Source organism: Phocoena sinus, chromosome 3 (assembly GCF_008692025.1).
Source record: "Phocoena sinus isolate mPhoSin1 chromosome 3, mPhoSin1.pri, whole genome shotgun sequence".
Taxonomy (NCBI): Eukaryota; Metazoa; Chordata; class Mammalia; order Artiodactyla; family Phocoenidae; genus Phocoena; species Phocoena sinus.
The window spans coordinates 114897591-114914738 of record NC_045765.1 but is presented as its reverse complement, the minus strand read 5'-3'; positions in this window follow the sequence as shown (position 1 = coordinate 114914738).

Below are 17148 nucleotides of genomic sequence, written 5' to 3'. Positions count from 1 at the left end.
TGGCCCTTTCGGCTTTCTCTTTATCTGATCTGTCCAAGCTATGCACAGACAAGCACCCATCCTAAGGCTATTCCTTACCCTTTACATGGTCATCCTATCTAACATGGTAAAGAGATTAGTATACACAGTAATTTGCTTCATGATTTAAGATGCTGAACTACTCTTAGATTGAAGAGCAAACTGTTTAACTGTGGGAGAGCTATCAAAGGTCAGATCCAGAAAGCCCACTACCAGCTCAGCTGGGTTTTAAAAAACACCTTTTGGGGCTTCCTTGGTGGCGCAGTTGTTGAGAGTCCACCTGCCGATGCAGGGGACACGGGTTCATGCCCCGGTCCGGGAAGATCCCACATGCTGGGCCCGTGAGCCATGGTCGCTGAGCCTGCGCGTCCGGAGCCTGTGCTCCACGACGGGAGAGGCCACAACAGTGAGAGGCCCGCGTACTGCAAAAAAAAAAAACACCTATTGTTTTATAATAAGTACCTTCGGAACTTTAAAATCACACTGCATTTTCACTTTGTAGAGCTCATAAACCATGTCCCATGCATCAACCCAGATCCAAAGGTTGGCCTGATAAACCCAGATGCTAAGTTTTTTCCCAGAGAAAGAAACAAACATTTGCAGATTCGGCCAAACTCTTTTATGATACCTTATTAATCTTCCTTTTGAGAAGAAAGCTCAGATTCAGAGAGGTTAACTAACATGCCAAAGGTTACACAGCAAAGAAGTGGCAGAATCGGGAATAATAGAATCAGTAGCTCTGCTCCATCACACATCCCAGATCTGTACAGCATTCCTCTGCTCCTCAGAACCCATCAGCCCTTTAGCTCTCCTGGTGTAGTCAAAGGAGGTCCCTCTGGAGCGATCACATGTGGATTCAGGAAAAGCAAGTTCCTCCTAAACCCTTTGGGATATGAGACATGTGACCCCAAAGAATGAGTCATGACTTGCCTTTATTTTTTTGGTCCTTCTTGGATTTTAAATATCTGAGATGTTTTGGTCCACAACTTCAAACTTCCTAGGGCAGGGCATGTGGAGCTTGGCACAATGTCCAGCAGCAAAGACATGATCGACTACGGATTTCCATCTCCAACAAGCAAACTTGTGCTTAACAATAAGGCACAGTCTTGTTGGGGCAGGGTGGGGGGGAGGGGGTTCTGATTTCATCCCCATTTTACAGATGGGGAAAATGAGATTCAGAGCGGTTAATTCACCCCAGACTCACACAACTAGTGATAATAGCAGGGCCTTTGCTTTGTGCAACAGCCCAGGGTTATTCCCATTGCTTCTATGAATAACAAATAGTGTGCTTATCTAGAGCTTACTGTGAAGGAGACTTATGTTGAGTTAACTCAGCCCTCACAAAAACCCCATGAGCGGGGTGCTAGTCTTATCATCCCCATTTTACACATGAGGAGACTGAGGCACAGCGGTATTAAGTAGCTTGTTCAAGGTCACAGACCTGGTAGGAGGCAGCTTCAGGATTCACATCCAGACAGCCCGGGTCCACCGACCATATGCCATTAACCGCTCCGTCATGATCCTCTCTCTGCCTCTCCTGGCAGTGCCGGATTCGGACAAGATCATTTGAGTCTAAGTCCTGGGCTCCCTCGTGTCTCTTTGGGCCAGTGCAAAGCCCGGGCTCCAGCCCAAGGGGATGAGCACACAAAGGGAGGAGAAAGTATGTTGGGTGAATGCAATCTGCAACAGGTGCACAGCTCTACAATGAGGCAGAACTGGTTCCCCAGCCCGATGACTCTGCAGGAAACTAATGTTATACAAATACAGACCCAGCTGAGTGATGCCTGGGAGACTCCTGCTCTCTCTCTGTCTCTTTGTCTCTCCTTCTCTCTCACACACTCACACACACTCACACTCGCCTGCTGCATATTAAAATTTCCTCCATCACCTACCTTTACAAGTGGGCCTGCCAGTGGAGGAAGAAAAAAGCAAAGGTCTGTAGATGTGGTTCGTTTGCAGCTGCCAAAGGGACAGGTTGGTTGGCAAGCACTGGATAGAGTGCACACTCTGTGGGGTCCTGGCATTGTCCAAAGCCGGGCAACAGGGCGTTTTCTCCAGAGGGGTGTGAGGGTGAATGTGTGTGTGCGTGTGCGTGCGGGGGTCACAGCAGAGACTATGGCACCAGAGTAGTGAGTAACACATAAGGAAATGGATCCACACATATCAAAGGCAAGAAATATGTGCACAGTGATTAGGAAAACACAGTCACTCTGACGTGCGGACGGAGATTGCTGTTCTCTTTCATGTGGAGCAAAAAAACACTTAAACTTATATTGACTGTGTCTGAGAAAGCCCCAGCCACAGGGACACAGGTGAGTGTGACCAAAGCAGGAAGTGCTATACTTCTAGCTGCAGAGCTGCATCTACAACCTGATGATAATTGAAGGGCCTCAGTTATTAGCTGGGACCTGCCCTCTCGGACTGCTGCCCCCTCGGGTGCCCCTGCGTCCACACAAAGCCTGATGAATCCTATGGGGCAACTCACTTGGAAAGATCCCAAGGCTTCCTTAAAGAGCCAGGGAGACCTTCCATTCTGGACCATCTGTCCCAGCACAGAAATGCTGGGGCAGTGGGAAGTGGTCCTAGGAATGGCTACTGGTTAGAAAAAAAAGAACAAAAGAAACACAGAAGGAAGAGGAAACGAGCATTAAAAAACACCTCCCAAAATGCAAACCTCGCGCAGTGCTTCTGACCCAGGGGTCCCAGTCACACACTGTTTTTAGTGATTTGCATTACAGCAGGAGGCAGGGTGGGAGTTCTAAGAATGGGGCGTTAGAATCACCCATGAGGCGAGAACTGGTAAAGAATATACTTAGCTATAAGCGTTTTTGATCTCCTCCCAACCCCTCCCCACTCCAAACAGAAGAAATTCATGAATCTCGCACTGGGCTGCTGTTACCTGCCTGGGACTGTTCACAGAGTTAATGGAGTTTTAAGGGGGCAGAATGAGATAATACTGGAGTATAATGAGAAGCTGAGATTCCCATTGGACAGGACAGAAAGGGACTGAAGGAGAAATGGACAGGGCTGCTAAGGAGCTAAGGAGCGGGGAGGGGGAGGAAGGAGGGTGGGAATCACACTCTGGAAGCTGAGTTTAGGAGTCTGCGTGTAGTGAGTGGAAGGGAGGAAGGGCAGGACTTTGGAAGCAGGAAGGGGAGGTGGGACTTGAGGAGAGTGGAGTGGGGAGGGAGACCCAGAGAGAAATTATGCTCTGGTGATGAATTGAATATCCTTCTCATAGTTTTTTGTTTGTTTGATTTGTTTCATTGTATAAAACCTCAGTAAACAATTAAATCCTTTTTCTTTTTTAAAAAATTTATTTCATTTATCTTTGGCTGCATTGGGTCTTCATTACTGCAAGCGGGCTTTCTGTAGTTGCAGCGAGCGGGGGCTACTCTTCCTTGCGGTGCGCGGGCTTCTCATTGCGGTGGCTTCTCCTTGTTGTGGAAGCATGGGCTCTAGGCGCGCGGGCTTCAGTAGTTGTGGCACGCGGGCTCAGTAGTTGTGGCTCACGGGCTTAGTTGCTCCGCGGCATGCGGGATCTTCCCGGACCAGGGCTCAAACCCGTGTCTCCTGCTACGGCAGCAGATTCTTACCACTGCGCCACCAGGGAAAGTACTTAAATCATTTTTCAATTAATTTGCAGATTGGGTGGATGTCTTCAAATGATGGGGTGAGTTCAGATGAGTGACAAGCAATTTATTAAGGTTTTCATTCCGTTTCAAACTCCATGGGCTTCCTTGGGGTGTCCCGGATAGAGAGGGAGCAGGGTAAAGCTAGCAGACAGAGTCTGGGTCCTCCTCTATCTCAGCCAGAATCACTACACTCCATTTTAAAAAATCAATTTCATCAATAACAATGATTTTAGTCTGTGTCCCTCACCCTATCGAGAGATAAACTGAGCCCTGGAGGTTGTGATTCACCCAAGCTCGAGCTGCTTAGTTCTCAAGCCAGCACCAGCCCTAGGTACCACGTTTCTGCCTCTGGACACACAAATATTTCCAATCCATCCTGTGCTCTGCTCCCTATCTGGGAGTGGGCAGTTTAGGCTTTCACTGGGAATGTAAGGAAAAAAAATTGAAACCTAGAGTAAAATTATTCCACAACTACTACATCTAATATATACAAATGCCACCATACAAAATGGAACACCCGCTACTAGAAAGAAAAAGTGCACCAAAATCCAGCACACTTAATTTTACTCCCAGAGCAATAAAATTTGAGTCTATATATTTGTTTACTTAATTCTAAACTCAACCGTGAATCTTCTTCAGACAATTCCCTACTTAGTCCAGTGAACAACCTGGAAGTAAATGGCATCTTTCCTTGACTCCCTGGCTGAGAGCTCAGCTTACAACCAGCCCAGCCGCTCCCTAAAGACACCTGCTCTTTCCTTCCTAACGTCTCAGATCCAGCAGCTGCTATCAACCAAATGCCATGGATGCTCCTTTCCTTATTAATAAAAACAGAGAGTTATGACTCTGAGAGGTGACCTGACCAGCCCCAGGCTTATTAATCTCTGACTCCTATTTCTCACCTGTTCTCTTCTTTTTATGGAAAGGTATGTGCTGAGGCGTCTCTGCTCCCCCAGCTGTTTCTAATTATCTTCAAAGACTCACTCAGAGTCAATGATTCAGCACGGCTCAGGAATCTGATTTTGTAAAAAGGTGAGCCTGTTTGGAAACACCACCAGGCCTATGCTAAACAAAATTGCAGCATTTAACGTTAATTAAAAGTTAAGGGAAGCCAACAATGAAACAGCTTTCTTCACACTAAAAAAATCAAAAATATGCAGGCAACTCAAACCAAATCTGAAATGTATTAATTTAATTTCAACCAACATCAATCAGTAGGTTGAAAGAATTATGTCCAATTTAAAACTGCCCATTTGACCAATCCAAGAAGATCAGGTTTGACTCTCATCTTTGGGCACCTTGTACCTTACTTTCCCTCCTAGCACCATGGCTGGGGGTAGCCTTTTTCTTTTTACATTCTTCGTGGGCCAATCTAACCCCCTACCCCACGTCCTGTGCCGGGGACTGGAGGTTCCCATGTGATTCTGACTCACCTGCACTAAGGTCGCAATCCAGGAGGGAAATAGAGCCATGGCACCTCAACAGAAGAGAAATACAATCACGGCATATTGAAGTGTGCTGAACTGTGACAGCAAAGATGAGGAAGTAATCTATTCTCCTTAGAGGCGTTGTGAAGATTCTCTGCCCTCCTTAGAGGACTGGGTTTTCTATGAGTGGTAGGATTCTCTGGGGACTTGGGGCAGAAGGAACAACATGTATAAAGACATAAGCTTATGAGAACACAGGATCCAGCTCAGAGCAGGCTGAGATTCTCTTCTGCTGCAGCAACACTGGACAGGTGTTGGGTAATCAAAGGAGGTGAAAATGGAAAGGAAGATGAAATAGTATTTGCCACATTTAGAAGATATGACTTTTTTCTGTATGGATCGTTTTTAAATATATGCATTTATCCTTCCTTTCCAAATTACAAAAGTAATACATACTCAGTGTAAAACTTGAAGAATTTTTAAATGGTGGGAAGAATCACCCATAGTTCTATATCTCCAATGAGGACAGCTGTTAACATTTTCACTCAGTATTTCAGATACACACACAGTCAAGGGACCAGATGTACAGATGGCCTTGTAACTTGTTCTTTTCATTTAACCACATACCGTAAACATTTTTCACTTTCCATTATGGGATATTAGACCATTTGTAATTTCGCCTTGTTTTAATGAAGCTATGAGGAGCATGCAGGTACAATTCTGTTTGTTTAGTTGCTCATTTATTGCCATAATTTAAAATCACAATTTATGACTCAAAGTGAATACACATTTTAAGGCCTTATGTATTTATTGCAAAATAGTTCTTGAGAAAGGCTGCACCAATAACTTCATGTGAGGAATTAAATGAGGAAATTTCCTCCTCTTCTTGCATTATGGGTTCTTGCAATTTTTATAATTTTTGTCAATTTGTTGGCCCAAACGAATATATCATCAACATTTAACTTGCTTTTGATTACTACAAGGGTACATTTTTTTTTTTGCGGTACGCGGGCCTCTCACTGTTGTGGCCTCTCCCGTTGCGGAGCACAGGCTCTGGACGCGCAGGCTCAGCGGCCATGGCTCACGGGCCCAGCCGCTCCGCGGCATGTGGGATCTTCCCAGACCGGGGCACGAACCCGCGTCCCCTGCATCGGCAGGCGGACTCTCAACCACTGCGCCACCAGGGAAGCCCCATTTTTTTTTTTTTTAATGTTCATTGACCTTTTGATTTTTCTTCTTTTGTGAAATGCCTATTCCTATTCTTGGACTATTTTTCTATTAGGAGATGTCTTTTTCTGATTTATAAAAGCTTCTCATACGTTAATGATAGAAACTTTGTTGCAAATGCTTTTTCCAATTTGTCAATTCTTCGTAATTTTGTGTATGGTCATTTTAGACCTAAACAAGCTTTTACATTTCTACATAAGCAGAACCATTAATCTTTTCTTTTATGCTTAAAAGGGCCATTCCCCTTCTGAGATCAGATGACTATTTGCCTTCATATTCTTCTATTTAAGAATTTAACACATTATCAATTTACTTGATGTATAAGGTGAGATGAGAATCTAATTTACCGCTGTAGTAGGCTGACTAATGGCCACCCAAAGAGATGAGGTCCTAATCCCTGGAACATGTGCTCCCGTGTAAGTAAAAAGGATCTTGATGATTGAGATTAATTTAAGGATTTTGACATGGGGAGATTATTCTAGATTAACTGGATGGTCCCTAAATCCAATCACAAGTGTCCTTATGAGAGAGAGACAGAGGGAGATTTGACACACAGAGACCAGGAGAAGGTGATGGCAGACGAAGGCAGGGTGTGGGGTGATGCAGCCACAAGACAAGGAACGCCAACAGCCACCAGAAACTTGGAGAGGCAGCGAACAGATTCTCCCCTAACGCCTCCAGAGGGAGGGAGGCCCTGACAACACCTTGCTTTCGACTCAATAAAACTGATGTCCAACTTCTGGCTTTCGAATCTGAGAGAAAAAATTTCTGTTGTTCTAAGCCACCAACTTTGTGGTAATTAATTATAGCAGCCCTAGGAAACTAACACAACACCCCACCAAATAGTTTCCTAAAACAATATCATTTTCTCACTTGTCTGAAATGCCATCTCTATCACATATAAAGTATTTTTTATCTATGTATATGTTTGGGTTTTATTCTTTTTATCCATTAGTCTACTCTTATGTTGGTAAACACTTTTAAATATCACGTCTTTTAAATTTCATATCAGGCAATACAAGTATCCCTTTACTAACAAATTAGTCTTTCAGGTAATAGAATTAAGAATAACTTTTCAAGTTCCTTAAAAAAATTTCATTTAAGATTAAATGCATTAAATTCACAGATTAATTTGGAAATTGCCTTTTTAAAATATTACCTGTTCCCATCCCCATTCTCTTGTTATAAAAATCTTGTTTTATGTCCTACAATAACTCCCCAAATTTCCTTCCTATAGTTCTTGTACATTTCTTAAGTTTCTACTTAGTTTTTCTGTCCTTCCTCCCTCCATCCCTCCCTTCCCATCCTCCTTCCCTTCACGCTCCCTCTCCATCCCTTCCTGGCTTCCTCCTTCCTTTTTCCTTTTTTTCCCCTTTCTTCTGTTGCTGCTTATATAATGTTCTTAAACAGAAAAGTGACATGTGATTTCTTCTTTGGCAGTTAATTTAAATGTCTAACTTTGTTTTGTTATTCTCTTTGGCTAATACTGTGACTCGTCCTTAGGTTCTAACAGATGCCTTGTGGGTGGCAAGAGGCGGTGCAAGTGATGATGTCTGTGTTATGCTGGGGCAGTGGGGCGTGCAGTGTGCAGGCCACAGCAGCGCCTGTTCAGTTTCAGTTAGCTCCCCACAATCAAGGGATCATTCTTCACATATTTGAAAATTGGGTACGACAGGGCCTTATGACTTCTTAAAAAAAGGAAAATATGCCTCCAAGGGCCATAGTTAGAAGCTCTCCTATAAAGACCTTAAATTCTCATTGATTGTTGTCAGCCCTTTGTTTTAGATATGCATCCAGAGTTCTGAACCTCAATCTAGCCCCAATCACGTTTGTATCTGCATAACGCTTTGGCTTCCCAAAACCCTGGGTGTGAGGGTGAGGAAGGCTTTCGAAGGAGAAGAGTTAGCCTACTATTCAGGTCTGAGAAATAGCCCTCTCATCACATCTTCCAGACCAAGACAGTTGTAAGATAGAGTTTCGTGAAGACTTGCTCTGCAAAAAGAGAGAAAAGGGGAAGGTATGATTCCATTTTTACCAGGGGGAGAAATGAGAAGGAAAAAAGAAACAATCTCCACTTCATTTTCAGCACCTAATGGAATAGAAAATGCTGGGCAGACAAGCTGAGGCAGTGGTTTCCAGCCTTGGGAATAAAACGAAGCAGATGTTTTAACGGCACCTTATTTGAAGCACCACATTAATAATCACTAAAGATTAATTAATGATGGTGATAATGACTGGAGCATTATTTTTATTAAAGTACAAGAGCAATCTGTAAAAAAAAAAAAAAAAGATATCACCTTCTTAGCTAGGCAGACATCTTATATCCTTTAACTCATCAACACTCTGCCAAGGAGAAGGGAGCAACTCTGCCAGAATTTACACTGAAAAAAAAAGTCCTCGGACAAGTTTATATAAAACCCAGGAAAAGTGATACGCAATAAATTAAATATACTGAAATAAGCAAAGCATGAATATTTAACCACTCGACTGCTTTCATTTAAAAGGGAGCCGTGAGACCAAAGCTCGCTCATATGGGATGGAAAGTTTAAGGCCTGGATGGCAGTACCAGAAGCTGTCCTGCACCTTTCTTTATTTGGGAGACTGGCAAACAAAACATGGCACCAATGTGGAATCAAGCTGCGGGCCAAGCCAAACGTTTGCCAAGGGCTGACCGTGTCCCAGAATCTACATGGCTAGGGAACTTGGACACAGAGCATCCTGCACATCTAGCTGCTTGTACCATTCATCGGCATCACGTAAGAAGCCTGCAGGCACCAAGTGACCAGCCAGAATCATTTTGTTGGGGTCCTGGGATGGGGCCAGCTCCCCCTTACGGAGACCAGTTCCCCTGGGTCAAACCCCAAAGCAGGGGTAAGTGAACATACGTGGAAGCACTAACCAGCCAGTGGGCTGGATGCGTGAGGAAGAGCCTTGGGGTCAGAGATAGCATCTGAGGAAGGGCTCAGAAAGGCAAAATGAGATCCCACTGTCACACAGAGGGACATCTGTTCCAGCCTCAGCCAAAGGAGGCTCTGTATCCGCAGGAGGGTTATCCTCCCTCTTTGGCCCCAGTTTCCATCTCCATTTGAAAGCCTGCCCTTTGATATTTATATAAAATTGATTCTACACCACCCCATTCTGTCCCCTGAGAAGTCCCAACATTGCTCCCCAATATTTCTGTGCACAGAGCTAGCACACAATTCTCTGCCCTCGTGGGTTTTACTATCTGGGAAGGAGAATGGATATAAGACACATAGCAGGGCAAAACCAAAGAGGGCAGATGGACTGACTGGGTTGTGTTCTGAAGGAATATTCCACAGAGCTGCAGAGGGATGGCAAGAAGCAAAGATGAGTGGGAGGCAGCACTGCAGACCATGGGGAGGGAGGCCGTTGCCTTACAGTCTGGCAAAAAGGTTTAGGACCTAACATTATAGGATATTTTCTACCTACCTGGCCCCGTACCGAGAACTTCACATGCATGCTTTTATTTAATCAACACACAGTTCTATGAGATGTGTTATTATCATCACCCCATCTTATGCATGAGAAAACAGAGAGGCAGGGAGCCTGCAAAAAGGAAACACATCACCCAAGTGCCAGCCTGCACCAAAGCCCAGGCTCTCCGTATTCAGGCTGTGCTGCTTTCTGATGCAGGGGCGCAGGGGTGGCGGTGCAGATGTCAGCCCAGCATTTGCAAATGTTCTGTGGTCCGTGTCTACGTGGTGTGCAGGACTGCAGGGCCAACGTTCTTTTGGGCTGTGCTAGGGCTGACATATATCTACCATAGACGTGCTTAAAATGCCAAAAGGTAATTGATTCTTGAAAACTAATATTATAGTCTGGCAGGTGGTGCCAGAAGACATAAACTAAAGCAACAGATTAAAGTACCTAACGGCATCAGCAAGAACAGACTTTTCTCTTAGGATTAGCAGAACACAATAAAAATGCTTCGTGGTTCTATAGCCCTTTCCGCCCAATAGCTCATTTCCCCAAACACTTATAACCCCCATATGTCTTCATTCTTTTGAACTGCCCCAGTGTTTCTTAGTAGCTTGTCATGTAATAGAAACATCTAGAAAATTGTTGTTTCCCCCCTCAATACTATCATTAGAGTCTTTCTTCTGTATTCACTTCATATTCAAGGAGAATGAAGCATAGAGAAATTGAGCGTGTCCTGAATGTGCACTAAGGGGACAGAAACAGGTGAGGATTCTGAGGATCAAACCTGTCTCTTCTTTGAGAGTCAAGTCATCCCTTTGTGATCAAGGGGCAGAAAAATTCCAGGTTTCCTAGGAAGAGATTATTTACACAAACAGATTCTTATCAGCGCAACTAAAATGCTTTTCACACAAAAATGAAAACTCTCAGGGGACATCCATGCAGGCAGCCTTTTTTCCTGGTGAGCTCTGTAAATGCAAAGGCAGGGGGATAAATGAGAGAGAAGAAAAGCTTTCTTAAAGCGTTACTCACTGCTGGAAAAAGTACTGATTTTCTTGGAGCTTTATAAAAATAGCTCAGGTCAAATGTAATGTGAAATTTGACTTGAGTCTCGCACCTGTCACCCCTCGGAGAGAAGATTTTCACTCCTAAGCCTTCCATGTAAGCAGTTCCTCTTGGCTGGGTCTTCAGAAGCATGGCCAGCCTTTCAATTCCAGGGTTGAGTCTTGTTGTTTGAACTCCCTCTGCCTCACATTATCTTCCTCCCGATCTGTCCGTGGTACGCCTTTCTGGGTGGAACTACAGGGTTCTGGGTTAAAATGTGACCAGCCACACTGTGGGCGTTTCTCACGCTAGTCAGAGTAAGCCAGGCCTGCCTCTTCTGTTACTACATGCTTTCCTGACTTGTAGTTAGGCCCATTCAACTAAGATAATAGGCAGTTATTACACTGTGTTCAGATACTAACTCCATTGGTGTGTGTGTTTAACCATATCTGGATTGTGTTTATGAAAGGTGAGGGAATCTTGCCTTCTTTTTTTACCTTTGAAAAATAATTTAGTGGTGAAGGAGGGTTTTACTTTATATAATTATATTCATATTATACAATATATATAATTATATACATTATATATTTGTTATTTATACTATTTATTTATAATTACCATATCACTAGAGTTTTTACAATTAGAATATATCCGTGTACTCTTGTGTCATTCAAAATACATTTTTTGAAGCTTGAATGTCACATTTACCTTCAGAATTTTAAAAAATAGTATGAATATGCTCGTTTTAAAGAAACCTTAGAATACACCGATAAAAAGACTCAATTACAGACCATCCGTAATCATATCTTTTTGAGGTAACATCTGATAATTACTTGGACGTATAGCCTTTCATTTTTTTTTTTTTCTCCTGGACTATATACATACATGGAAATGCGGTAGTCCCCCTTTATCCAGGGCTTTGCTTTCCGTGGTCTCAGTTACCTTCAGTCAACTGGGGTCTGAAAATATTAAATGGAAAATTTAAGAAATAAACTATAAGTGTTCAATTGTGCGCCATTCTTAGTAGGGTGATAAAATCTCATGTGGCCCCAACCCTGTCCCTCCTGGGGATGTGAATCATCCCTTTGTCCAGCGTACCCTGCCCCTTGGTCACTTGGCAGCCTCCTGGGTTACCAGATCAACTGTCATGGTTTCGCAGTGCTTGTGTTCAAATCACCCTTATTTTACTGAATAATGGCCCCAACGCGCAAGAGTAGTGACGCTGGTAATTCAAATATGCCAAAGAGAAACCCTAAAGTGCTTCCTTTAAGTGAAAACGTGAAAGTTCCCAACTTGATAAGGAAAGAAAAACAATTGTATGCTGAGGTGGCTAAGATCTATGGTAAAAACCAATCTTCCGTCTATGAAATTGTGAAGAAAGAGAAAGAAAATTGGGCTAGTTTTGTTGGTGCACCTCAAACTGCAAAAGTTACGGACACAGTGCATGATAAGTACTTAGTTAAGATAGAAAAGGTGTTAAATTTGTGCAATAACGTATTTTGAGAGAGAGACCACATTCACATAACTTTTATTACAGTATATTGTTATACTGGTTCTATTTTATTATTATTTATTGCTTTTAACCTCTTACTATGCCTAATTTATAAATTAAACTTTGTCACAGTTATGTATATATAGGAAGAAACATTGTACACATGGGGTTCAGTACTACCTGTGATTTCAGGCGTCCATTGTGATCTTGGAACGCATCCCCCATGAATAAGGGGAGATTACTATATTTTCCTGGAGCCATGTACAAACGCACACATATAAAATTATATTTCATTTACTCTTTTGAACTGCCTTATGCCTTTTCGCTTAAAAATATATTATGAACCTCTTTCTACTTAGGGATGTATATATATACAATAATTTTTAAGGTAGCAGAGTATTCTATTTTAACCACCACTGTCAATTATAAGTTTTTCTAATATGAGCAATACTGGAGATAAATGCCCATGCATTTTCATAGGAAAAATTCCCAGATAAGGAATTGCTGGACCAAAAACTCATGTCTTTTCAAAGGTTTCCCACACCTATTGCCAAACTGCCTTCCAGCACTGTGACAGCACATTTCCCTATGCTCTGGCCAATGTGATAATTCTTTTTAGTCTTTACCAATTCAATAGGCAAAACTAAAATAATGTCTCGTTGTTTTTATTTGATAGGCAAATATAGAATGGTAAATCTTTTTTTATTGAAGAAATTATTAGAGAAACTAAACATTTTTCATTTATTTTGATACCTTGTTTTTCTTCTTTGGGGATTAGTTATGTATCCCCCCCCCCTTTATTTTTCCTATTTATCCTTTCTAATTTAGTCATAAAAGTTCTTCATGTGTTAGGAATACCAATTATTTGTCTCTCATAATGTTGCAAAAGTTTCTCAGTTTTCGTTTTTCCTGATTTAGCTTATAGTATTTTTGATGTGCTGAAGTTTTAATTTTGCCTTAGTCAAACCTGTTAGTCTTTCTCTTTATGGTGTCTACCATCGGTGATCTTTGCTGCATATTGATTGAGATTGCTTATTTTATAGTATATCTCATAGATGGAATGTGGGCTAGTAAAACATACCTTAAGTCAGCTCAGATGCCAAGCTGAGCTCTAGCTATGCCAAATATGCTTTGGCAGAATAAGGCATGAAATTTTTTCTAGAATCAGAATAAAGAACCTGAGTGTTAAGAGCCCCAGGAATATTCAAATGTATCCAGAGATGGCATAGTTTGACACTGAAGAAAAGCTTTGCAATGTATCTCCAAAATGTTACTGAAACATCATCACTGTGGCAGATCATATTTTCTTCCTAACATGTGACTTTGACCCACCTTCCATGGGGAAGTAGAGTCTGTGTTCCTTCCCCTTGAATCTGGCATTCCAGGGGAAGTAACGCTCTGTGACTTTGGAGGCAAGGTTATCAAAAAGCAACATCGTTTCCTCCTGGTTCTCTTGGGACACTTGCCTTTGAATCCCTGGTCATCCAGGTGAGAATCTGATGGCTCTGAAGCCACCCCGGGAGACAGAGCTCAAACCAGCCCAGGTGGAGAGACCACAGGGAGAGACCCCAAGTAAAACTCCATGAAGGAGAGATACACAGCCAGCCTCCAGCTGCTTTAGCAGCTCTCTCCCCACCCCAAGCTGTTCCAGCCCCAGCTCCTTTCAAATCTGAGAGTCTAACAGATATGAAAAATGTAACTACCAGTACTCCTCCCCCAGCTTCTTCCCTTCCCACTTGAGGGCACACCAACCTTACTTCCAACTGCTAGCACCTGCATCTTCCAACTAAGGGACTGTCTCTGACCCCCAAAGCCCACTCTACATGCCCATTCAGTGGACCAGAAGTGCCAGGAATTCATTCCATCCCTCTCGCTGAGATTAGCCTTCAACCAATGGCTAATGCACTTGGTGTATCAGTACCCAAGCTCCCTCACCCTCAGGTTGGATAACTGCAGTGCATATTCTAAAATAGCCCACAGATTCCCCAGAAGGGTCACATTCTGGTTACCCACCATGATAACTTACTTCATAAAGACTCCTTTATTTCCCACCTTTCTTTTTCTGTCTCACTTCCCTACTCCCCTGACATTTTGGGCTTTTGTTTTATCTAGGATCACCTCCCAAGTAAATTACCTACACTCACATCTCTGTCTCAGAGTCTGCTTCTGAGGGGACCCAAACTCATTTTTTTTTAAGTGACAGGAAATTATCATGCGCATGACAGGGAAAATATCTGATATTGAGATAACGCAGATGGGAACCTGACCTAGCCCTGGGGGTCAGAGATGATGCAGGGATTGAGTGTAGGTCTGAAGAGCAAGTAGGAATAGGAGTGGGAGGGACAGACTCAGCTTGGAGGGAATTCTAGTCAGAGGGATCAGCATGGCAAAGACCTGGAGGCAAGAGCAAGTCTGATGTATTAAAAAAAATGGAAGAGATTCAGTGAGGCTGAGACATGGACCAGGAATGGTACAGAGATGAGGGATGAAGCTGGAGAAGTAAGAAATGAACAGATCATGAAGGACCTTGTTTACTAGGCTGAGAAGTATGGGAAAATGTGCCTATTTTCAGCAGGAATTTTTAACATTAACATTCCCAAACTTTGCTAGGATTTAGATATAAAATGTGGGACTTGGATAGTCTAAGCATTCTCCTATACATTTTTCTCAAAAACTAATTCTATCCATCTTGCTCTGCTCTTCCTTGTGGCAGTTTTTCTCATTCTACCAGAAGCCGTGCCCTTGTCCTTAAGCTCCGGTTTAAAGCTAAGCTTCTCGGTGTGGGGAACATGTCCTGTCGCCCTTTGCGTACCCAGAGTACCTAGCACAAAGCCCGGGTCATGGTAAATGCTTAGGCATCTTGGTGCCTTCACTTGCCCATCCCTTTCCCGCCTCCCTCTATCTCTTTCTCTCTCTGTCCCCTCCTCCCCCAATTCAAAACTTTTCTGCAGTCAACCCACATGTGTGTGAATCATCAGTGGCATCTCCCAAAGGGGAAACCCCCTCTGCCAAGCAGCTGGTCCAGCCTCATTCCATGAACATTGCTGAGTGGGAACTTTCCTATTACACAACCGTGATGCAGCCCAGTGTGTGCTGAGCACTCCTCTCCCATCTCACCAAACTCAGCTTTTCCACCATCTTCCATCTTGTCTTCCTTTTCCTTGAGGGTCTGATTCTTTGCTTTCAAGTCCTACTTACTGTCAAGTGGGTATGTCTTGGCCTTCAGAGGGAAAATAAGTACATATCCAATCGTGAGACACAGAGAAACACTTAAAGAAAAAGATTAGTTCAAAATATAGAGGGATTGTAGGGTTTAGAGTTTGAATAATAGAACTCCTTTAGACCTCGTTGAACAAATGTTTCCAGTAAAAGACCAGATACTAAGTACCTTGAGCTTTGCAGGCCATAAGGTCTATTTTGCAGCTACTCACCTCTGCCTTTGTAGTGGGAAAGCAGTTACGGACAACACCTACATAAATGGCCGTGGCTGTGTACCAATACAACTTGACTTACAGCGAGAGGTAGTAGGCTAACGGGACCCACAGACTGTAGTGGGTCAACACCCTATCTAGACCAATTCTCTCCTACAAATGAGGACAATGGGCCCCAGAAGCGATGTGTTCCTGTTCACCCTGATAATTAATGGCAGTGCTGAGCTGAGGACCTGGGCCTCCTGGCCGGCTAGTCCTTAAGACTTAAGTCCTGCTTTTTCCACTTTGACTTGTATGCCTCACCATCACTCATGCCCAACCAGTTTGTCCCATCCCGATGGTTTGATAGATCCTAATACTCAGGAACCAAAGACAGGTATCAAAACTTTAAAGGTTGTGGACTCTTTCCCAGGTTTCCTGTCATTTCTAATATAATGTCTGTCTGCTTGGGGAGTGATCAACCTCCAAGTTCAGTGGAGTGTGTGTGTGTGTGACCCAATGTACAGAAAAATGCCCACTTACAGATAGGCAAGTATATAGACAAATGGTCAGATGGATCTTGCTCAAATTAAGGAAACGTTTTCTAGTTTGTTTGGAACTGAAGTGTGTACATTTTTAGGAAGAAGGATTTTAAATAATACAGATGTGAAGAGGCTGAAGTTGAAAAATGAAGTAAACAAAACAATAAAACCTAGCTGAATCCCTGGTAGGACATTCCAAATTGCTTGCTGTGCTATTCATGACCCTAAAAGACAAGAAGGACAACAGAACTGGTTCCCACAGAGAGGGTTGTTTTGTCTCACATCTCAGCCAAAATTGGCCCTGTGACTCGAATGGTCCTAAGCATGTTCTCAGTTATGGGAGAACTGATCTGTCCTTTTAAACATAGGTGCCTTGAAGCTGTTCCTTCAGAGTACAAAAGAGGGCGGCTGGGACATTCTTAAAGGCTTAAGCAAAGGCTCTGTTGGCCCTTCTCTGACCTAAAAACTTGACAACCAAGGGCTTGGCTTGAGAGGACAGCAGACAGCAATAAATAACAAATAAAGTCCTTCTACTCCCTTCTAATCCTAAGGATTTGTTCTATTAGATCATTTCCAACACTCAGGAACAGTGGTTACAGATGTGTACCTAAGGACCAGTTTTACCTGTGCACCCTGGTGACTTTTGTTTCTCATTGGCCATTTCAGCCATTCTCCCAAAACAAGCCTTGATCAATTTCAGTAGGGTCGTCTTCAAAATGACTCAGCAGTACTCCAAAGTATTAATTAATAAATTAAATGACACGGTTCTATAGCTGGAGGGATCATGTTTATTCTAATGACGGCTTAGGAATTATCGGAAGTTACTGTCCTGATACTTAACGTTGGCAGCTGCTGCGGTGGTAATAACAGACTCTCCTTCCCTACTCTTTGCTCTAACCACTTTTTAAAATTTGA